Source organism: Suncus etruscus, chromosome 9, assembly GCF_024139225.1.
Source record: "Suncus etruscus isolate mSunEtr1 chromosome 9, mSunEtr1.pri.cur, whole genome shotgun sequence".
Lineage (NCBI taxonomy): Eukaryota > Metazoa > Chordata > Mammalia > Eulipotyphla > Soricidae > Suncus > Suncus etruscus.
Window position 1 is genome coordinate 39,157,360 of NC_064856.1, and position 20,283 is coordinate 39,177,642.

The following is a 20,283-nucleotide window of genomic DNA, read 5'->3' on the forward strand; positions in this document are numbered from 1 at the left end:
ATTTTATGAGCTAAAAGCATAAAGAAGGAAATAATAAAATAAGATATATAATAAGAAAGACATGAGGAAGAAAATAATAAAACTTAGAGCAAAAATGAATGAACTGGAAACCCAATAAACAATCCAAATGATCAAAGAAAGCAAGAGTTGGTTCTTTGAAAAAATAAACAAGATTAGCTAGGTTCATAAGAGAGAATCCCAATAAACTGATTCAGAAATGAAAGAAAACACATCACAAAAGACACTAATAAAATTCAAAGGATAGTCAGAGATTGCTTTGAGAATCTTTATGCCATAAAATTAGAGAACCTAGAAGAAATGGATAGATTTTTGGATTCCTATAACTCTGAAATTTGTTATTGTACTCTTCTGATTATCATGCTTCTCAAAATATTTAATTATAAATGAAATTTTCTTGGTAATATTGATAGATAATGTGTAAATGAAATGAGTAAAACTATTTGTTGATAATAATGATATTTTTCAAAGTGACTAGAATCAGATTTTTTTTTGTTTTGTTTCTGGGCCACACCAGAGGCACTCAGGGGTTACTCTTGGCTCTACATTCAGAAATTATTCCTGGTGGGCTCAGGGTTGCAAGAGATGGAGTTGGGGTTGGCCACGTGCAATGAAAACACCCTACCCTCTGTGCTATCACTCTAACCCCCCCCCCCTTTCAGGACCAACTTTTTGGTTTAGTTTTTTTTTTTTTTAAATCATGCCTAACTGGTACAGGGCTCACTCCAAGTTCTAAGCACAGGGACTCCTCATGATGATCCCCTGGGACCATATGAAATGCAGAGCTGCGTCATTAAGCTATTCAGGTATGCCCCTTCTTCTTTCCTGATGTGTGCTTGCAAAGCTATAATTTTTCCTCTCTACTGTTTTGCTGTGTCCCATAGATTCTGATAGTTTGTGTCTCCATTGTCATTTGTATCTAGGAAGGTTTTGATTTCCTCTTTGATTTCATCTCAAACCCACTGGTTATTCAGTATTAGGCTGTTTAACTTCCAGGTATTAAAGTTTTTCTTCTGTGTCCCTTTGTAGTTCACATATTATTTCAGGGCCTTATGGTCAGCAAAGGTAGCCTGCAAAATTTCTATCCTCTTGATATTATGGAGGTATGTTTTATGTGCTAGCATGTAGTCTATCCTGAAGAATGTCCCATGTACATTAGAGAAGAATGTGAATCCAGGCTTCTGGGGATGAAGTGTCCTGTATATATCTACTAGGCCTCTTTCTTCCATTTCTCTTTTCAAGTCTAGTATATTCTTGTTGGGTTTCAGTCTGGTTGACCTATCAAGTGTTGACAATGCTGTGTTGAGGTCTCTCACAATTATTGTGTTGTTATTGATATTATTTTTCAGATTTGTCAACAATTTTATTAAATATTTTGTTGGCCCCTCATTCGGTGCATATATGTTTAGGAGAGTGATTTCTTCCTGCTGTAGGTATGTATCCCTTGATTAATACAAAATGTCCATATTTGTCCCTTACAACTTTCCTAAGTATAAAGTTTGCATCATCTGATATTAGTATGGCCACTCCAGCTTTTTTATGAGTGTTGTTTGCTTGGATGATTTTCCTCCAGCCTTTTATTTTGAGCCTATGTTTGTTCTGACTATTCAGGTGCATTTCTTGTAGGCAGCAGAAGGTTGGATTGAGTTTTTTGATCCATTTAGCCACTCTGTGTCTCTTAACTGGTGCATTTAGTCCATTGACATTGAGAGAAAGAATTGTCCTGGGAGTTAGTGCCATCTTTATATTGAAGTTTGGTGTGTCTGTTGGTCAGTCTTATCTTAAAGTAGGCCGTTCAGTTTTTCTTTTAAGAATGGTTTTGAGTCTTGTTTTGAGTTATGTTTCTGAGCTGTTGTTTGTCTGTGAAACCATGTATTGTTCCTTCAAACCTGAAAGTGAGTTTTGCTGAGTGCAGTATTCTAGGCGAAGCATTTATTTCATTGAGTTTTGTCACTATGTCTCACCACTGCCTTCTGGCCTTGAGTGTTTCCAGTGACAGGTCTGCAGTAAATTTCAAGGATGTTCCCTTGAATGTAATTTCTTTTTTTGATCTTGCTGCTTTCAGAATTCTGTCTCTATCTGTGGGATTTGTCATTGTGACTAGGATGTGTCTTGGGGTGTTTTTTTCTGGGGTCTCTTTTAGTTGGTACTCTTCGGGTATGCAGGATTTGATCACATGTATTCATTAGCTCTGGTAGTTTCTCTTTAATGATGTTCTTGACTGTTGATTCTTCCTGGAGATTTTCTTCCTGGGTCTCTGGGACTCCAATGATTCTTAAGTTGTTTCTGTTGAGCTTATCATAGACTTCTATTTTCATCTGTTCCCATTCTTTGAGTAATTTTTCCATTGTTTGATCATTTGCTTTAAGGCTTTTTTTCCAATTTCTTCTGCTGTATGGAATTGTTATTCATCTCATCTTCCAGTGTACTAATTGTATCCTCAGCTGCTGTTAACCCGTGGGAAAGCTCAACCATGTTTTTCTTCAATTCATCTACTGAGTTTTTCAGACCTGTTATTTGATCTGAAATTTCAGTTTGAAGTTTTCTGATTTCTATCTTCATATTTTGATTCTTTTTTTTTTAATTTTTATTTTGATCATAGTGGTTTACATAGTGTTGACAATAATATTTTAGGTACATATTTACATAAAATCAGGGGGGATTCCCATCACCAAATTGTCCTCCCTACACCTCCATTTCTGTCCTACCTCCCATTTCCTCTTCCCTCACCCCAGGTCGGCTAGAATATGTGGTCCCCTCTGTATCTTATTAGTGTTCTCTTCTATACTTTCTTTGAGTTCTTTGAATATCTTCCATATTGCGACTCTAAACTCCTTATCTGAGAGACTGACTAGTTGGTTGGTCAAGTTCAAGTCATCAGAGTTGCCATCGTCATTCTCTATGTCTGGCGCTGGCCTGCATTGTTTCCCCATTGTGACACTTGTATTGTGGGTTTTTCTACATGTTGTGGTTGTATTCATTGGCTAAATGATGTGCACAGCCAGGAAGCGAAGCGGAGTAGCCATGCTCCTCTGGCTCCACCCTTTCTGGTCTTGTATACTCACCTCCAGGGAAGTCTCAGGGAATGTGAGCCATCCGCAGATGAGCCACACAGAGGATGAAATCAGGCTGAAAATGGAGCACAGCACAGAAGACAGGCAGATAGAGTTGCTGGCATCTAAGTTCCAGCAGAGTTCAGCGGCTTCCCCTTTCTGGGCTTGTAAAGTCTGCCTCTCGCTAGGTAGCTTCACAATGCAGTTTTTTTTGGGTTTGCTTCCCAGGGTTCTGAGGAGAGCTTCACAGTCAGTCATTTTTTACTCACTCACTCGTTCCTGGATAGCTTCAGAATGCAGTTTTTTTGGGGTTTGCTTTTCAGGGCTCTGAGGAGAGCTTCAAGGATTCAGAAAAGACAGAGAAGCACAGGACAGGATTCCCTTCAGGTCCTCAGGTTCCTCAGAAGAATCACAGCAGGGTGGAGGCTCCACAGGTGAAGCAATCAGCACTTCACCTGGCAGTCCCCACAGTCAGCCATTTCTTACTCACTCGCTTGCTGGGTAGCTTCAGAATGAACCATAATATTTTCTGGGTAAAATAATATGAAAAAAAATTTCACCAGAGAATCAACTCTAAGAACATCTGATATAAACAAAAGGACTTATTAAAGAAGAAATGAAGAATCTAAAGAATACGATATCAAATCTAAGCAGTAGAGTGGAAGATTAAAATCTTATCAGTAACCCAGAGGACAAGATATGCAATATTACTGATATAGAACAGGCACTAGAAAAAGATCTAGGAAATATTGAGAAAATATAAAGTTGGAATATTAGGAGTACAGCTTCAGAATCATTCAGTCACTCCCTATTTCTCAAATGAAACTCTATTAACTAGAAGAAGGAGATGGTATATTCAAAGTGTGAATACAGGAGCTGGAGTGATAGCTCAGCAGTAGGGCATGTGTTTTACATGCAGCTGACCCAGGATGAACCCTGGTTTGATTCCTACCTTCCCATATGGTTCCTCAAACTTGCCAGGAGTGATTTCTGAGCACAAAGCCAAGAGTGACCCCCTAGAGCTTCTGGGTGTGCCACCAAAAAAAAAAAAGTGAATGCAAGAACTTTCAATCAAGAATTCGCTATCCAACTAGGATTTATTTTTTTTAATTAAATAATTTCTTTATTGTGCTCGCTTCGGCAGCACATATACTAAAATTGGAACAATACAGAGAAGATTAGCATGGCCCCTGCACAAGGATGACACGCAAATTCATGAAGCCTTCCATATTAAAAAAATAATTTCTTTATTAACCACCATGATTATAATACAATTGTAGTTGGGTTTCAGCTATAACAAGAACACTGCCCTTCACCCATGCAACCTTCCCATCATCAATGCCCCCATCTCTTCCCCTCTCCCCATGCCTGTATTCAAGACAGGTCCTCTACATCCCTCACTCACTGACATTGTTATTATAGTACTCAGCACAGTTATTTTTCTAACTGCACTCACCACTCTTCGTGGTGAGCTTCATATCTTGAGCCAGTCCTTCCGGCCCTCAACTCTGGAAATTATTTCAATGTCTTTCATTTTTCTTAAAACCCATAGCTGAGTGAGACTATTCTGTGTCTCTCTCTCTCTCCCTCTGACTAATTTCACCCAACTAGATTTTCACTTAGATTTGAAGGTTTGATAAAAATGTTAACTGAAAAATATTGGCAGATGACATTTGTATCTAAGCTAGTCTGCCAGGAATACTAATTATAAAAAAGCAAAGTTCAAAAATCAAATTATTCACAGATAAATGGCAACAAATTCCTTCAAATCAATATTTTTTAAAAAATTAAATTTCTTTAATTTAGACACTGTGGCTTATAGAGTAGTTCATAATACAGTTATTTTTGGTATTCAATATTCTTCTTTTTTTTTTTTGGGGTCACAGCCAGTGATGCTCAGGGTTACTCCTGGCTATGTGCTCAGAAATCGCTCCTGACTTGGCGGACCGTATGGGATTCACTGCCATCTGTCCCAGGTCAGCCACATGTATGGCAAAAGCCCTACTGCTGCGCCACCACTCCAGTCCCTGGTATTCAATATTCTAACACTAATCCCATTACCAATATAACATTGCTTCCACCATAGTCATCAGATTCCCAGCCACCCTGAAGCTTGCTTCTCAGTAGATATGAATAAATTATTTACTATTTTCTGGTACAATAAAATGGTAATAGAATTATATAAAAATTATGTGTTGAAAGAAATATTGCCATATCTCACAATGGGTTTATGTCATTGTCTGAAGGTTTACTAAGCTCTATATTGCCAATTGAGCATTCTGTTGTTGATTCTATTTGTTGAGATTATGTGGCTTTGGTTATAATTTTACATCAGATTTGGTGTATTCCTACAGGGAAATCAATATTAAAATTATTGGACTGTTGTGAGACTGCTTATGCAGCTGTGTGGTCCATTATTTTAGATTCTGCAGAGCTGAACTAATGAACTTACAGGGTGACAGAAGGGGCCCAGTGTGATAAGCTGTGAGACCAGAATGTCCATGAGTATTTCCTGATTTTTTTGAGAGATGAATATGGTATTTGGCATTTGTGCAGACATAGTGGAAAGTTCTGGGTTGTAGGCATGGCTATCAGGGACTTCTGGAAGTACAGAGGTATATTGAAAGGAGGCCCGGCCTGTCTCCAAGGGTCCCTTGAAGTTTTCAGCCATAAAACTGGCATACTTGGAGTGTTTAGCAGCTCAGAGTCTCTGCAGAAGATGAGTGGAGAAGCAATGAAGCTATTGGTGTGACAGCAATGTAGGACAGATCTATGTGTGCAAACTCCACGGCTACAATATTAATAATAAATGTAAGTGAAAAGGACTCTCCCATAAAAAGGCACAGAATGGCTGGATGTATCAGGTAGTAAAATTCAAGTATCTGCTACTCACACAAGTGATACTTGAATTCTCACAATAACACATACAAAGTGCTTTAAGAGGAATCCTACAATTGAATGCTCAACTAAAAAGAGCAGGGGCAGTCATACTTATATCTTTCCAAATAACTTCAATACAAAGAAAGTATTTTGACATAAGTATGAATATTACATACTAGTTAAGTAATTAATAGATCAAAAGGATATGTATGTATATACATATATATGAGGGACAGCAAAGTATATAGAAGTATATGTTAATAGACCTGAGGAGATAAATTATGGCAAAACTATATTAGTGGAAAGCATTTACATTACTCTCTCAACATTGGGAACAAGGTAACACAAGCCTTAGAATTAGAAAAACTAGGAATAATAACTGCGTATAATGTCCTCTATCACCAAAAATGTGACTATACACTTTTCTGTGCATATGGAATGTTTTCCAAGATTGAATGTTGGGGCACATGCTGGCACACAAGATTGAATATTGAGACACATACTGGGGCAAATTTGAGTGATCACAAAGTGACAAAAATTGAAATCAGATCAATTGTTTCTTTAGACCACATTCTATAAAGCGAGAAACTTACAATAGAAAGAACCAGGGGGCTGGAGCAATAGCACAGTGGGAAGGGCATTTTCTTTGCACACAGCCAATCTGGATTTTATCCCTGCCATCCCATATGATCTCTTGAACTCACCAGGAATAATTCCTGAGTACAGAATCAGGAGCAACCCCTGAGTACCAGCAGGGGTTTTACCACCCAAATAAAAATAAAAAAAGAAAAGAAAACCAGTAAAAATACTAACATTTGTAAATTGAACAATACCTATTTTTTTTACTAGTAGTTTTTGAAATGGTGCTCAGGGGACCTAAGAGTGTCTCCCAGTGATATTGAGCCAACTTAGAGGCTGACGACCTAAGAAGTGGTGCAACTCTGGTCTTGCACTGCAGCACTTATCCAGGAAACCCCAAAGGTGTTCAGGAATTTCCAGAGCCACAATTTTCATTGCTTGGGGGGACCTTTAGAGCTCAATATGACATTGCTTTGGAGACTTTTTGGTCATAGGGATTGAACCATGTTTACTGCATACATAGCATCCACCTTTACCCCTATAATATCGCTTTGGCTCTCTGGTCCTTGAAACAACACACTCGACAATTGTCATTGAGTTAAAAATTACATTAAAAATACTCAAAATGAATAAAAATGAAGACACAAACTATTAGAAACTATGGAACAAAGAAAAGCCATATAAAGAAGGAAAATATAGCAGTAAATATTTACTACAGGAAATAAGAACAATCTCAATATGCAACCTAATCTCACAGTTTAAAAAATAAGTAATAGAACAATAAGTTAATTACAAAGTAAGTACAAGGAAGAAAATAATAACATAAGAGCAGAAAGCAAGTATATAGAAATAAAATGATGAAAGTAAAGAAATGAGAATACATAGTTCAAAAACACACAAGATTATAAGAGGTAATGCTAAACAATTTTTTTGTCATTGGAGAACCTAGGAGACACATGTAATTTTTAGAATTATATAGACTTCTGAGACCTAACAAGGAGGAAGTAGAAAAACTGAGCAGATCATTCTTAAATAAGAAAATTGAAATGGTAAGTAAAAATCTTCCTTAGGGCAAAGCACAGGTTCAGATGGGTTTACCAGTGAGTTATATATTAGAACTTCAAAGTCTTATTTTTTATATTCTCCAGAATTCTGGCAAAACTCTTATAAATAATAAAGTTATACAAAAAGTGGTATGCCAGAAAATAAATAAACACAAATATTTTAAATTTTTATAAACAAAACAACAAATTGGAAGAGTATGAAATAAAAAAGGCAACTGGAAAACCATTAAGTTTCTATTTAAAGAACTGTAAGAGGAAACCAGGAAATGGAAAACAGTATTTGTTCATGAACTTTAAGAATTAACATGATTAGGGACCAGAGAGGTGGCGCTAGAGGTAAGGCATTTGCCTTGCAAGCGCTAGCCTAGGACGGACTGCGGTTCTATCCCTGGGCCTCCTATGTTGTCCCCCCCCCCCCAGCCAGGAGCGATTTCTGAGTGCATAGCCTGGGGTAACCCCTGAGCATCAAACAGGTGTGGCCCAAAACAAACAAACCAAAAACAAACAACAACAACAACACAACTGTGATACCAAGAAGTGTGGGAAGCCATTTGAGTGTGTGTGGAGTGGGTTGAGATGAATGGGTGGGCTAATAGTGATGTTAAGGAAGTGATGGAGTCTTGAGCACTTTGATGCTGTTGAAGGTGCAATAACTATGTACATAAAAATCATTAAATTTTACTACAACCATGCTACTGAGAATATAATTAAAAGTATAACATACTCGTGGCCGGAGAGATAGCATGGAGGTAAGGCATTTGCCTTGAGTGCAGAAGGATGATGGTTCAAATCCCAGCATCCCATATGGTTCCCTGAACCTGCAGGAGCGATTTCTGAGCAGAGAGCCAGGAGTAACCCCTCAGTGCTGCCGGGTGTGACCCAAAATCCCCCCCACCAAACAAACAAAAAACAAACAAAAAACAAACAAAAAACAAAAAAACAAACAATAAAAGTATAAGATACTCAAACAATGATTATAAGACAGTTAGCTTACCCTAATTTATATTCCCTATATTTTCACATTTAAACTTCTTTCTTCACCTTTTATTGAGTTCTTGCTTAGAGATAGGGCCAGGAGTCTTTTTAGGTGCCAGATATAACAATATAAATAGATTATTATAGTGCAGAGGAAAGAAATGGGAACCTAAGAAAGAGCATATTCGTGATTAAAATACAAGCTTTATATTCTTATATATACATACATATGTATATGATGCAGAGATAGTTGCAGAGAAAGAAGTAGAAGTTGGTGAACAGAGTTGTGAAAAAGAACTATTTCTGGAAAAGATGTTGATTTTCAAAGAACTAGTTGATAAACTTGGAAACAGACATTTAGAGTTTTAGTTTTAAAAACTCTATAAAAATACCATAAAACATTTTCAAATTCACATGCTTATTCTATTATGTGTTAAAGAAAAATATCTAGAACAATTGGCTTGAGCTTTTGCCAATTTTAAAAGTAAACATTTGGGGGCCAGAGCAATAGCACAATGGTAGGGCATTTGCCTTGCATGTGGCTAACCTGGGATGGATCTGAGTTTAATTCCCGGTATCCCATATGGTTCCCCAGCTTGCCAGGGGCGAATTCTGAGTGCAGAGCCAGGAGTAACTCCTGAGTGCCACCAAGTGTGGCTCAAAAACCAAAACAAAACAAAAAACATTTGAAAGTCAGTGAGTATTTTTCTGAGATGTTTCCAAATAGGCAAATTACTTTTTAGCTGACATCATAATTGTATTACTTTAAGTAATACATATTAAGTAGTTTCTTTTCTAATTTACTGAAAAATTTTAATTTGATATGTATTTTGAAACTTTGCTTTTAATAATAAACTTCTATATGAGTTGTAAAAAAATAAATAAAAGCAAGACATTTAATTTGAGCCATGAAGGATGAGTTTTCAAACACTTCAAAGTTTGGAGGGAAGAGTGAGAAAATTGTAAATAAAAATGCCAGGAGATAGAGGAGGAAGGATTTATCTGGGACAGAGAGGCTGACATAGAAACAACTTGCCACTCATCAGGGACATCAAAGAGAGATCTGTGATTGACAGCTGCTGTGTTCTTTGAAAAATATGTGAGATGTGAACCTGAGCACACCTAAAACACCTATTTTCTAAGAAAGTATTCATGACATTTTTTGTGTATCACGTAATTTTATTATTATTTGGAATGGTGACTGTATTTTGCCCATTCTGTTCATAACTGTGCATCTTGTACCCTAAAACACTGCCTATTATAAAACAGATAAACAAAAAAATTTTTTTTATTTACTGAACTGTATCAAAAATGTGAAAATGGTTGTTTTAGGATTACTTATCTACATCGGTTGTCTATTTGACAGACACAATGTAGAGCATATTTGTTTATTGAAATTCTTTTTTTTTTTTTTTTTGATTTTTGGGTCACACCCGGCGGTGCTCAGGGGTTACTCCTGGCTGTCTGCTCAGAAATAGCTCCTGGCAGGCACGGGGGACCATATGGGACACCAGGCTTCGAACCAACCACCTTTGGTCCTGGATCGGCTGCTTGCAAGGCAAACGCCACTGTGCTATCTCTCCGGGCCCAATGTTTATTGAAATTTTAAAAATTATTTGAATCAGTGGTAGAAGGCATAAGCTCTGCAATTAGTTTTCTTGGCTTCTGATTCTAGTTTTAGTTACTTTCCCTGCATGTGTTTCTGTTCAAATCACTTATTTTAAGTGTTATTGTAAAGTGGAGCATAAGTAAAATGCTTATTTCATGGTATTGCTGTAATAAGTTAGGATATGCAAAGTGCTTAGCACTGTGTCTAAAACATAGTTAATAAGCAATAACTGTGAACTACTATTGTTTTAATTATTTTTTTTTTCGGTTTTTGGGCCACACCCTGTGACGCTCAGGGGTTACTCCTGGCTATGCGCTCAGAAGTTGCTCCTGGCTTCTTGGGGGACCATATGGGACGCCGGGGATCGAACCGAGGTCCGTTCTAGGCTAGCGCAGGCAAGGCAGGCACCTTACCTCCAGCGCCACCGCCCGGCCCCTAATTAAGTATTTTTATAATCACAAGTAGTTGGATAGAGTTAAAGGATTTTTCAACTGGAAAAATTACATGAAAGCAGTCATACTTGGAAATTTTTTTCTGTTTTATTTATGTATTTATTTAAAATTTATGAAAGAACTATGATTTATAAAGTTACCGATAGTTGAGTTTTAGTAATAAAAACTTCAACACCAATAGTATCACTAGTTTCAACTCCCATTATCATTGTTCCTATACTCCATCATTCTCCTCGATCTCCAACCTTCCTGCTACCTTAACTGGCATATTACAAAATTTAGTGTTTTCAGCTTAGATCTTATTTGTGGTTGAGTCTCTGCTTTGGATTTATAGCTATACCACCACCCCACATAATCAGTATAACCAAATACCTGACCCCTGTTTTTTCATTACTTTCCTTCTTATCTTCTTCCTTTTCAACTTGATTTCTTTCTTTCCTTATTCTTTTCCTCTTTACTACAGTATATTTCCTTATTCAGTTACTCTATATACCACAGATAAATGAGATCATACTGTGTTTGTCTTCTTACTTCACGTAACATATCTTCCAGTTTCAATCAGAATGCAGCACATTATATTGCATATATGTATATATTCTATTGTAAATATATACGCAATGAAGATGTGTACCACGTCTTCGTAAACTATTTGTGGTTGGACACCTAGGTTTATTTCATATCTTAGCTATTGTACTCATTGCAGCAATGAATAATTCTGTGTATGTAGCCCTTTGAATGAATGTTTTTAAGTCCTGAGGGTAGATACCCCGAAGTGAAATTTCTGGTTCATATGGCATCTCAAGTCTAAGTTTACTGGGACTCTTCATACTGTTTTCCATAGGGAAAACATTCCAGACAACATTCCCTCCAGCATACACTTGGGACAATTTTATGTTAAAGCTTTGATATGGATTATAAAGCACATAATTAATTCATTCAGGATGTAAACAAGAAAGCAGTTTAGAAGCAATTCTTTCATTTTTAACACTGAGTAAATGTTTGATGAAGAATTTTGTAATTCCAGTGTCAAATTGAATAAAAGTAAGTTTAGACTTTCATTAAAAATATATTTAAGCCTGTTCAGTGAAGCAGTATCTTAGCATATTTTTGAAATATGCAATATAATTAAATTAATATCTCAAAATTTCTTCAGAAAATTAACAAAATACTGGATAGGCAAATGCATTAATTTAATTTAATTTAGTTTTTTTTTTTTTTTTTGGTTTTTGGGCCACACCCGGCATCGCTCAGGGGTTACTCCTGACTCTATGCTCAGAAATCGCTCCTGGCAGGCTTGGGGGACCATATGGGATGCTGGGATTTGAACCACTGTCCTTCTGCATGCAAGGCAAAGCTCCACCTCCATGCTATCTCTACGACCCCAATTTCATTTAGGTTTTTTTTTTGTTTGTTTTGTTTTTTTGGGTTTTCGAGCCACACCCGTTTGATGCTCAGGGGTTATTCCTGACTAAACGCTCAGAAATTGCCCCTGGCTTGGGGGGACCATATGGGACGCCGGGGGATCGAACCGCAGTCCTTCCTTGGCTAGCGCTTGCAAGGCAGACACCTTGCCTCTAGTGCCACCTTGCCGGCCCCAATTTCATTTAGTTTTAATCTTTCATGTATATTAGACAATTACAGCTACCTAACAGTCATTTTAGTATAAATATTAATTTAAAATATTTTCACTTTGATCCTATTTATAGAAGACAGAGGAAAATCTAAGGAAAATGTTTATTTTGGAGAATTCACCAGGCCTGCAGAACCTCACCAGAGTGCTCTTTCTTAATGTAAAAATATGCTTAAAGCTTATCTCTTGTCCCAGTAATCAAGGATCACTCTTGCAGGGCTTGTGTGACCATATGGGATGCTAAGAATCAAATGCAGTTTAGCTATGTACAACTCCTTGCTTTACTCCTATGCTATCTCTGCAGCCCCCACAAATCTTTTTGATTTTTGGGCAACATCTGGAAGGACTCAGGGGTTACTCCTAGCTCTGCACTCAGAAATCCCTTCTAGCAGGCTTGGGGACCAACCATATGGGATGCCAGGAATCGAACTTGGGCCTGTCCTGGGTCAGCTGTGTGCAAGGCAGCTGTACTATGTATCTCCAGCCCTCCTGCTGTGCTATCTCTCTGGCCCCCACAGTTTTCTTTTTTATAGCATACATGTACCAATTGTTTCACTAAACTGTTTTCATTTATTCTCCCTTTTATCTAAAATAAAGTACAAAATTCTTGACATATTACTTTGGGCTCCTGTCTATTACTTCAGCTTGATTTTTCCAGTGCTCTACTCTTAAATATTGTCTTGTCCTAGGGTTCCCTGAGTGATCGTGTGTTTCTTTATCCATTGCACATTGTGTATTTTTCGAATTGATAGAATTTAATTGAATATGATTTAGCAGTATAGTATAGGTACTTACCTAAGTTTCCTACCTCCCCTTCCTTGCTCTTTCTTGTTCTTCCTTGCTCTTTCTTGTTCTTCCTTGCTCTTGTTCTTCCTTGCTCTTGTTCTTCCTTGCTCTTTTTTGTCCTTCCTTCCTTCCTTCCTTCCTTCCTTCCTTCCTTCCTTCCTTCCTTCCTTCCTTCCTTCCTTCCTTCCTTCCTTCCTTCCTCCTTCCTTCCTTCCTTCCTTCCTTCCTTCCTTCCTTCCTTCCTTCCTTCCTTCCTTCCTTCCTTCCTTCCTTCCTTTCTTTCTTTCTTTCTTCTTTCTTTCTTTCTTTCTTTCTTCCTTTTCTTTCTTTCTTTCTTTCTTTTTCTTTCTTTCTTTCTTTCTTCTTTCTTTTTCTTTCTAGTGACTGCTGAGTATGTGCATTTGTTGATGACTGAATAAAAATTTGGTCAAATGTGGTAAGTACAGATGAGATAAACTCATAATAATGTACTATCAATAGTTACACTTTTTGTAATTTAGATTTTCTTAACAATTTTTATTACTTTATTAAATTACTTTATTTAAGCACCGAATATAGATTTTCTTAAGTGTACTGTTTAATGGGACTTTGATTAGATCTAATCATTATGGTTAATTTAGAAATATTTTCTAAAGTGGGAAATATTGGTTCCTGAGTGCACTGGAACAATCTATGTGGATGGTAGTAACCTTAGGTACAATTGATGGGTGCTTCTTCTTCTTCTTCTTCTTCTTCTTCTTCTTCTTCTTCTTCTTCTTTTTTTTTGGTTTTTGGGTCACACCTGGCAGCACTCAGGGGTTACTCCTGGCTCTAGGCTCAGAAATTGCCCCTGGCAGGCACAGGGACCATATGGGATGCCGGGATTTGAGCCACCATCCTTCCGCATGGAAGGCAGACACCTTACCTCCAGGCTATTCTCTGGCCCCTGCTTCTTGTTTTCTTAAAGAAGATAGATTTAAGGTAGTGCTGATTATCTTTCTTTCCAGAAAAGGGAAAAGTAGGTTAAATAAATTTAGAAACATTTGATTTAGAAAATTGTCACTAAACAGAAGCAAGCAACACAGATTGATGTAGACACCTAAGCAAAACAGACAACCACAGATGAATACGTATTTTTCTAAACTTTATGGATTGACTGATTGGTTTCTGGACCACACCCAGTGGTGCTCAGGGGTTACTCCTGGCTCTGCACTCAGAAATCGCCCCTTGCAGGTTGGGGGACCATATGGGATATCAGGAATCAAACCATGTCCCTCACAGGTCGGCTGTATGCAAGGCAAATGCCTTACCGCTGTGCTACCTCTCAGCCCTGAATATGTATTTTGTATCTATTACTCTTTTGGTGTGCTTTAACTGGGACATACTCAGGAAACTCCTGTGGTCTAGTCTTGTAATTCTCAGACAACTGTGCACATGTTTTCGCATATGGTCCTGTGAAATCAATGCTGCTTGGTCCCTGCAAAACCAGAGATTGCCTGGGCCACTGGGATGTCTCCAGGGCTACACTCTGCAACGTTCAGAAGTCATTGATGGATATTGAATGTAGGAATGCAGCTTACTATCTTTCCAGTTCTTATTATTCTTTTAGTGAAAACTTCTTTTATTGGAAATTCTTAATATATTAAGATATATTAATATATCTTATATGTAATATAGCTTAAAAATTTAAATTTATGTACCATAATTTCAATACTGATAAGATTAATGTTTCAGGTATAAATGTTCCAATATAACATTCAGCACTAGAGTACTAACTTTCTCTTTCACTGTTCTTGGCTCTTTCCCTTTCCCATTCCTCCCTCCACCATTGCCAGACAAACAAACTTTGCAAACTCAGTTCAGTAGTCAGATTCTGAGGATCAGTTATCATTAGACATTGTTTCCTTACTATGTTTCTTTTCATGTCACTTATGGGTGAGATCATCAATATATGTCATTTTTTTCTGTTTGTTTTTGTTTTTCCATTCAGAACTGGAGGTGCTCTGAGTTTAGTAATCACTCCTGGTGGGGTTTAAGGACCTTGGGATGCCAGGAAATGAACCCAGTTGCTGTGTACAAGGCAAGCATCATACCTGCTCAGACCCCTATTTGTTCATTTTTACTTTTATTTGTTGACTCACTTTACTCAGCATGATACCCTCCAAGTTGCAGAAAACTTCAGGATTTCATCTTTTTGTATTACCAAATAGCAGTACATCTACACAAACATTTCCTTATTCATTTGTATTTTCCTGTTAACTTTGATTGTTTTCAGATCTTGGCAACTATGAATAGATGCAATGAAAATAGGAGTAAAAATATACTTTGAATTAATATTTTTGTGTTCTTGTTGTAGATGCCAAGTAGTGGAATCACTGGGTCATATGGAAGTCTTAATTTTAATTTTTTATAGTAGACTTCATATTGTTTTTCATACAAGTTGAAACCATGACATACCTTCTTACAGTGGATTAGATTCCTTTTGCAACACATCTCTGCCAGCACTGTTTCCAGTGTCTTTTTGATGTGGATCCTCCCTGTATGAGGTGGTATCTCACTGTCATTTGATTTGTATTTTCTGATGATAAGTGACAAAAAGAAGCACTTTTTCATGTATTTATCATGCATCTTTATCTTCTTTGAGAAAGTTTTCCTCAGTTTCTGTGCCTATTTGTTTTTGTACTTCGTTTTTTTTTTTTTTTAACTTTTGAGTCACACCCAGTTGCCCTCAGATGTTACTACTGTCTCTGTGCTCAGAAATCACTGCTAGCCAGCACAGGGAACATATGGGATGCAGGGATTGAACCAGTGCGAGTGCCCTACCCACTGTGCAATTGCTTTGGCTCCTCTACTGTTAACTTTTGTAATTGCTTTATAAATATTAGATATTATTTTTTAACATCTTTCAATGACATTTCATGATATAAGAATATATTTCAATGTATTATATACTAATACTTTTGTTTCATATGAATATATTAGTTGAGTTTTTTAGAGTAAACTATATATATATTTTACTTTTTTAAAAATTTTTTAATTTAATTTTTATTTTGATCATAGTGGCTTACATATTGTTGACAATAATATTTTAGGTACATATTTACATAAAATCAGGGGGATTCCCATCACCAATTTGTCTTCCCTACACCTCTGTTTTCATCCTACCTCCCATATCCTCCTCCCTCACCCCCGGGGCTGCTAGAATATGTGGTCCCCTCTGTACTTAGTTTACTACTTAGTAGTCTTGCACCTGTTTGGTCTTGGTGCCTCCCTTATTTTTCCCTCTAACTGGGAGGCAGGACTAGATAGTTCAAGTTATGTGGTTTTGTTTGAAGAAGAGAAAAGTAATAAACTGGGGTAAAAGTCTAATGCGCCAAAAATGGACGGAATCCTTTTAGAGTCTCTCATCATCGGTTTGAGAGACGAAGGAGAAAAAGAAGGTAAAATACCCCAGCAGTACAAAAAGAAGTGTCAAATATCCAATGAGGACTCCAACAATAAAGATAAGCACCACAACAAACAAACAAACAAACAAACAAAAAACAAAAACAAAACCCATGGATTTGACATAAGAAACATGGCAGAGCACATAAAGAAAGAAAAGAAGAGGAAAAAAAAGTATAAATGGGGAGAACAACTTCAATAACCACACCAAAACAAAGAAATCGACAAAAAGTAGATAGGTAAATAAAAATAAAAATAATAATAATAAGTGAAGATAAAAAATAAAATATAAAATATATTTTGTGCTTTTTGCTTTTTTTTTCCTCCTGCACTGGCACAGTAAATATTGGGGTCATTCGAAAAGGAATTCACTTGGCCTAAGAGATATGGGGTTTCTCCACTCTTGGAGTATATTGTCATGGGATTAACTATAGACTTCGTTCAAGTTCATTTACTCTCCCGGTGGTGCTTTCGTGGTGTTTGGAAGACTTCTGCTCCGTCCTGGGTGATAAAATCAGACCTCTGTATCTAGAGATCTCAGTATCTGCACAGGTCCAGGAGTGGGACTTATGATGAAGTCTTTCTTTGTGGTTCTAGAAGTTCTGTTCCCTCAGTGTCATTTTAATCCATCTGCTGTGGTTGGTGGTCTTGGGCTTTGCACTGATCCTAGAATGGCACCTAGGATAGCGTCTTTCATTGTGTTTCCAGAATCCCCATTCCATTGAAATGGTCTCTGCCAGACCTTTGGAACTGGGGATCATGGTTGTTGTGCAGGTCGTAGTTCAAACCATAGACTAGGGCTTTTTTATTGGTCCCAAGATATATACAGTCTGGTCATGGTTCTAGCAGCCAGCCATCTGTAAATCGCGATCTTGGCTTTTGGACCTACCAAAGGGTGACAAGTCTTCTGATTTTGTCTTATCGTTAGCTGGTAAGGTAGGATAACCTGCTCTTAGGTCAAGTTGTTCCCATTTCTTCGTTATCAGGATATCATATTAGAGCTGGCACTTGTAAACTATATATATATATATATATATTTTATCTGTTAGATTTTAACAGTGTTAAAGTGCTACTTCTTCTCATTTTCACCAAATATGGAATCTCATCTTTTTTCTAATAGCCAATTGAGAAGGTGTGAAAAACAATATAATTGTGGTTTTTATTTTCATTTCTTTAAGCTCAAGAATTGGAGTGCAGAAATAAACAAAGCATAAAACAAACACACAAAAAGGCAATTACTTTAAAATATTTTTAAAGGTTAACAAATTTTATGAACCTTTAAGATTATGAAGGGGAGAAAAAGAAATGAGATGTTATAAGTATCAAAAATAAAATTGAAGATATCACTACAAGCCCTCTTTTAAGTATTAGAAGTATAGTATGAAACTATTACTAACTTAAAAATAAATGAAAAAATTTAGATGAAGAGAAACAATTTTTTTGAAAATTATAAGCTTCTGAAACTTAATCTCAAAATAGATAATCTAAAGGACCCTAAATTTTTTTTAAATAATAAGATCTATTTTAAAATAACCAAATATAAAATTTAGACTTAGAAATATAATATCTGAAATGTAAACTTATGTAAATCAATAGATTATATATGGCAAAGAAAGAACTAGATGCATAAAAATGGATTCCAATTCTTTTCACTCATAAATATATTATATATATTTATAGAAATCATACAAATGAGTTTTCTTTATTTTTTTGTAGTAGTCTCTTAAGTATTTCTCGGAGAATCGCTTCTTGGAATGTCTGTATATATAGGGGATTGTGTTCAAGCCTGGATACATAGTGACTAGCCCCATCTATGACTTTGATTTAGAGAAAACCTGTGCAGTGACTGGGAATTCTTGGTAAACTCCTGTCACCAAGGTTGACTATAATGGCTAGGGGTAACCCAAAGATTCAGTGTAAGTACCCAGCCCCTACTGTGATTCTAAGTTTGAGTGAGCTTGGATATTGACAGTAGTTCAAGGTTGCCAGTGTTAATTAGCCACTAAGTGGAAGCTGTGGAACCTATGCTAGGGTGAATTTAAGCAGAGTCTGGGGCCTTTGTACCATTTGATTGCAAAGGCCCAAAGATGCCACGGCTGCAGATCCCCAAGTCTGCCAGAGCTTTTGCTGCAAGGCTCATAGGGGCTCGTGGAGCTCCGCTTCTGGGTGGTGTCTCTTGCCCACCCAGGGACACCTATGGGAGAATGTAGCCTCTTATAGTGGCAGGCAATGGGTAGGTGTGAGACAAAGTGGTGGTGGATGAAAGTGATATTGAAAGTGGAAACTGGATTATTGTTGAAACATTGTATTTGCAAAAATCAATAATGAATAGTTTTGTAATTCATGGTGAATTAAAACATGTTTAAAAAAGTGGGAGAAAGGAATTTAAGGAGGACACAAATGTTAAGTTTATGATAGGAAGTTTATCTAATGCTAGAACGATGGCTCCTGGCAGTTTCTATCACCTTTCAGAGGGTAAGCATTGCTTGTAAAAGGAAAAATAATAATATATCAGAGGTCATAATTAGGATATATTCTCTATGGTATAATGAACACAATGAACCTGTTAAAAAGTGCTGATTTCTGGAGTCCGGGCAATACAGTACAGCTTTGTATACTGCTGACCTGGGTTTGATCCCTAACATGCCATATAGTAACCTAAATTCCAGGAGTGATACCTCACTTCAGAATGAGGAGTAAGCCCTGAGCACTGCAAGGCATGTCCCCCAAACAAAGCAAAAAAGTGCCGAGTTTCTTTCATCTATGACCTACTGGTTTTTAAGTGCTCAAGAACTTTTTTTTTTTTTTATCATTTTCAGAGTGTTGTGTTGATATGCACTTCAAGAATGGCAGGATACTCAAACTCAAGTATAATAGAGATCACCCAGGAAACTGCTAAGCTACCCTCACCATGTCATCTTTTCAATCTTTTCTTTCCCTGTAAAAGAAGCTTTCTCACAATTATCAGTGTACTTGAAAGAACAGAAATCATTTTTCTCTCAAAAATACCTTTTTATTTTTCTATTCATTTGACAAGCTTCAAGAGCATTCCAATTGAACATGTTTAGATTAAAGCCAAAAAAAGAATGCTAAAGGAAAAATGTCAGGGTATTTTACGTGAATTAAAGAAAAATGAACCTAATATACATTTACTATACACCCTTTTTATTTTGTTATGGGCTATGTAGGTTACCTAATATATATAACTTCAGTTGGAACTATAGTTCAGCTAAAATGCTACTTCTATATGAGTGATAAAGTTAGGAATAAAAACTATTAAGACAAACATGTATTTGGGGTAATTATTCAAAAATTACTCTTTATTTTTTTCTGAAGCTCAACAAATAAGTACTACTAATAGTTAAGACAAAGCAACTATTTGCAATATAATTTTCCCCTTTTCCCTTCAAAATAAAAACTCAACATCTCCAGCATCATCAACAATTAACCATAGAAATAAACATTATAGGGGGCCGGAGAGATAGCATGGAGGTAAGGCGTTTGCTTTGCATGCAGAAGGACGGTGGTTCGAATCCTGGCATCCCATACGGTCAGTTCCCTGAGCCTGCCAGGCGCGATTTCTGAGCTTAGAGCCAGGAGGAACCCCTGAGCACTGCTGGGTTTGACCCAAAAACCAAAAACAAACAAACATTATAAAAATATCTAATCATGTTCTTCCTTTGGTGGGGCCTCCCAAATGATATTAAGAAATTAAAAAAAAAAAAGAAAAAAAAAGAAATTTTGATGGCTTCACTAAAGATTTGTGACCAAGAGGTTCAGTGCAAGGACCTGAACAGCAGGCTCAGGTCCTTGC

At 36.8% G+C, this 20,283-nt stretch overlaps 1 protein-coding gene and 1 non-coding gene across 2 annotated transcripts in view; both read left to right on the forward strand.

The window, feature by feature from the left end:
* Nucleotides 1-20,283, forward strand: part of DLG2 (discs large MAGUK scaffold protein 2) — a 2,242,830-nt gene that overhangs the window by 75,316 nt on the left and 2,147,231 nt on the right. The gene's annotated exons all lie outside the window — the stretch shown is intronic.
* Nucleotides 4,200-4,306, forward strand: LOC126019712 (U6 spliceosomal RNA). The gene has a single exon (XR_007499339.1). It is a non-coding gene; the product is annotated as a U6 spliceosomal RNA (small nuclear RNA).